This window comes from Aptenodytes forsteri, unplaced genomic scaffold (assembly GCF_000699145.1).
Source record: "Aptenodytes forsteri isolate BGI_AS27 unplaced genomic scaffold, ASM69914v1 Scaffold174, whole genome shotgun sequence".
In the NCBI taxonomy this organism is placed as follows: domain Eukaryota; kingdom Metazoa; phylum Chordata; class Aves; order Sphenisciformes; family Spheniscidae; genus Aptenodytes; species Aptenodytes forsteri.
The window spans coordinates 2,637,588-2,642,243 of NW_008794603.1; positions in this window are offsets into that span (position 1 = coordinate 2,637,588).

A 4,656-nucleotide genomic window follows, 5' to 3' on the forward strand; every position below is an offset into this window, starting at 1 on the left:
GCTCTCGTGAATCCTACATTTGGTATTTCCTATTCCTGTAAAGTGACTATGAGAATCTAAATTAACTTGTGAGTTCCTTTCCTCAAACAGCATGCCTAGACAGAGGCACGGTGGTGGGGACAGGGTCCTCTGAGGGGCTGGGCTTCAGACAGCATCTCCCCGTTCCTTCCTTTCCTGCACCACATCACCCTGAGCTCATGTGCCTGGCAGCTGCCTGGCCACACAGGAGGTCAGAGTGAATGAGCATACTCGTTTGCAATAGCTTGAGTATGTATGTAAGTGTTTGTAGGATCAAAGCCAACAGCTGTCTAATCTTGAAATTGAGATTAGAAAATCAGTAACTTTGCCAAGAAACGTGTTAATTGAAAGAACAGCAGTTAAAACAACTGCCTATGTGGAAGGGTATAGTGTTCTAATTATACCTCTTAACACTGAGATAGATGTACATTTAACATTGACATCTTCATTAATAATTAATTTGATTGGTTTTCATCTGAGTGTTATTATTAGAGACTCAATATTGGGTATATTCTCTGTTCAGAGAAATTACCGTACCTTCCAACTAGTTTGGATGTACATTTTCTTGACTGGTTACAGAAATTTACTACAGATAGATTGAAGAGTTATTTCACAGTGTTGGGGTGAGAAGAGAGTGACAGATAAAATTATGGAAAAGACAAATTGAGATCATCTCACATCTGTGCTTATATCATATTTTTGTAGAGGTTTTTAGTCGGTCCAGTTTTAAGCATTCAGTTAGACAATATACTTTGAAAGTGATCACTTACAAGGAATCGGCAGCACTACATTATAGTACTTTTGTGGCATATCATAGATAAAAAAAAACTTGACTTTTTGAAGCTTCTACTAAAAGTAAAAAAAAAAAGCTGAGCTTTTCTTCCCCGTATGTCTTACAGAAAATTAAGAAGTCTCTTTTGTTTGATGGAATAAATATTGCACTGATTTCAGTGTTTTAAGGTATCTCATAACTTGTTTTTGTAAACCATAGTTAGACCTTTGGAAAGAACTGGAAACTTAGAAAGTATGACCATGATGGGATGTTGTACTGGTTTTTGGCTGGGATAGAGTTGAATTTTTTTCATAGTAGCTCCTATGGTGCTGTCTGCAATTTGTGACCAAAGCAGTGTTGATGACACAGGGATGTTTTAGTTATTCCTGAGCAGCGCTTGCACAGCCTCAAGGCCTTTTCTGCTCCTCACGCCACCCCACCAGCAAGCAGGCTGGGGGTGCACAAAGAGCTGGGAGGGGACGCAGCCGGGACAGCTGACCCCAACAGACCAAAGGGATATCCCATACCATATGGCATCGTGCTCAGCAATAAAAGCTGGTTGAAAGAAGGAGGAGGGGGGGGACTTAAGGCATTTGTCTTCTCAGTCCACTGTTACGCATGATGAATCTGAGCTTTCCTGGAGATGGCTGAACACCTGCCTGCTGATGGGAAGCAGTGAATGAATTCCTTATTTTGCTTTGCCTGTGCGTGCAACTTTTGCTTTCTCTACTAAACTGCCTTTATCTCAAGCCATGAGTTTTTCACTTTTACCCTTCAGTTCTCTTCCCCATCCCACTGGGGGCGAGTGAGCGAGCAGCTGTGTGGGGCTGAGCTGCCCACCGGGATTAAACCACAACACATCTAAATATTTAATTGATTTAAAGCAACAGACATGCATAACTGCATAACTGAGAATTCAGTGCTGCCTTTATTTATTTGAAAGATTGGCTTTATTTATTATCGTACTGTATTTTGTGTTTCTCACCTGGAAGTCCCAAAACACAATGGACACTCCCCTGGTTACCGTGCAGATGAAGACGTGTTGGGATGTATGGACAAGAAAGCAGCCCATTTCTGAAAGAAACTCATGTGTAACTTGTGAGAGTTTTTGAGATTTGGCCTTTTGATTACTTAGCAAATATTCCTAAATGAAGGAAAAGCTTGACTGGATAGTTTTATTACTTCATGATATGCTTGCAAATTTAACAGTCCATTTAGAAACCTGAAATACTGAGTTCTAGTCATAAAAGAACTCTGGAAAGTGATTTAAAAAAATCAGGTATGGCCCTGGGAATCGTAATGTGTATTCTGTGATTCTTTGGGTTATTACAGGTTGATGAAAGCATTGATTTTTACAAGTAAAACCTTAAAAGAATACATTTTTATTTTCTAAAACCTTAAAGTTACATCTTTGACTTTTCAAAATCCTTTTATAACTATTAGAGCATGGTTTTTATTCTGCTTTCTTGAATGCTATTTGACTCGTTCTTGTAGAAACAAGGGTCCTTGAAGTTTTAGGTGTATGCCAGGCTTACGGTTGGCTTATAAAAATCTCTGTGGCAGCCTTTGTATTTGCAAGCTTGAAATGAATAAAAATGTTGTTTCAAAAGTGCCAGACGTGGCTGGTTTTTTGTTTGGTGGTACTTTGCAAGCCAAATAGCATGTAATAGCACTTTATATCTGTTCTCCAAGAGTAAGTTCTGTTCCAGTTGCGAGGGACCCACCTCTGTCTCCTTCAGACATACCCACAGGCCTTTCAACACAGATTGCGATCAACTGAGTCTGATAAAGTGACAGTGGAAGAAATGGTTGTTATCTTTTGCTTTTCTTTCTTTTTTTCTTTTTTTCCCTCTTTTTTTTGTTGTTGTTAGAAAATCAACTTACTGTATTCTAGCTTCTGTGGTAGAGGTAAGGACTCTGGTAGCTGGAGGAGGTGACAGTGCTGCCGTTCACTCCTTCTCCAGTCACGAAGGAAGAGGGCTTCTCACCTCCGCTGCCTGGAGGGGTGGGTGGGCTGTGCGCAGTGCCGGTCTCTGCAGAGCCGCCCTGCCGGGGCTGCCTGCCCCACGGTCCTGTCAGGTGCGGCCGCACCACTGTGCCTGGGGAGAGGAACAGCAGGCATGGGAGGGCCAGGAAAACGCTGTCTCGCCTCCCTTTCTCGTGCTCTCTTCCCTTTCCTCCCTGTTTCTCTCACCAAATCTGTGGCACCTAAGTGAAGAGTGTATTTATTCGGAGCCAGCCAGGAATAGGCAGGTGGGAGGGGAGGAGAGGAGAGGCGGGCCGGAGGCCGTGGTCCAGGTGGGGCTGCTGCCTCCTGCCCCCTGGGGCTTGGCGGCCTGGGTGGGGAGGGCTGGGGGGCTGCGCACCCTGCAGCCTGCTGCTGTGCCCCACTCCCCCGCGGCCAGGGCCTGAGCACCTGCCCTGGTGGTCGGTGGTGAGGAGTGGTGCCAAGCTGGAGCCGGCGAGCATGGCGGGGGGGGGGGCGCCCCTCCCCCCCACGGCAGGGGGGGGGGGGGGAGCAGGGTGTGGGCGAGGTGAGGTGGGGCTGGCGGGGAAGGGCTTTATTGGGGTGTTGAGGTGCTGTGCTTGTGGTGGGAGAGGAAGAAACATGTACTCTGGACTTAAATTTTTTTAGATTAGGAGAAGGACAGAGTGTGGCCATGATGGTGGTTCGGTCCTGTTGGAAGGTGAGGTGAGGGAAGAAGGAAAAGGAGTTGCTCTTTGTGTCGCTAAACTAGTGTGTTCGGATTTCCCTTTGCAGTCCTGATGCCAGAAACCTGGCAGCGTGGTATTTGTGCAATTTCTTTTTCTTTGTTCCAGAAGATAAATGCAATACGGACATAAAGTGAAAATGGGCTATTTATACAGACTCTTTTCAGGTTACTGGACAGTCTCCCTGTATGACTTGTGCGGTTGTTGAGGGGAGGAGAGGCCCTTCTCCAGAAAGCAATTGAGCCTGAGTGAGGCTCTTGCTCTGACATGCTTTTGGAAGCAGCTTTTCTTTTTCTGTTCACGGTGGTAGAAGCTGATGGGTGACCAGGCTCCTGCACCATATGTTGCCCCCATGACTACTCCACTGCCTCTCATCACTCATCTCACTTTAGTTTCTCTGAAGCTTTTGTTTGATTCCCTCAGTGGCTGATGTGAAACTGCACGTTAACTGTGATACCAGCTCTTTTAGCAGACTAGAATAGTGTGGTTGATAAAGACCACCTGCTAACACACTTGAAGAGGCTCGTAAGCCTGACCAGAAGTTGTCCTCCTCATGGTGCATGTGCTGCTGTGCACGAAGCGGAACACAAGTACTTTTTCTTACATCCTCTCTCTTCTGGTTTCCACTCATCTTTTCTGCCCAAGGCTGTCTGTAGTAGCATAGAAGTCCCCTGACAACATAGTGCTTTGCCTGTACTCAGCCTCTGTGTATAGGCACCAATGCAGAAAAAGTCCCGAGAGGGCAAGCAATCCTGTAGGGTGATTCTGGAAGAGATCCCTTGAGGGTCAACTCAACTATTCTTCCAACCAAATCAGGAACATGCAGCTTTAGCACAGCCACTGATCTTGTAGGTTGTTCTGTGTCTTTTTAGGGTAGTGTGTGCCCAGCTTTATGCCGATTCAGCATTTAGAAGGTAGGTGATGGAGAAGGGATGGTCATGGTTAAAACAGGTCATAGAATCATTAAGGTTGGAAAAGACCTCTAAGATCATCGAGTCCAACCGTCAACCCAACACCACCATGCCCACTAAACCATGTCCCTAAGTGCCTCATGTACTCGTCTTTTAAATACCTCCAGGGATGGGGACTCCACCACTTCCCTGGGCAGCCCGTTCCAATGTTTAACCACTCTTTCAGTAAAGAAATTCTTCCTC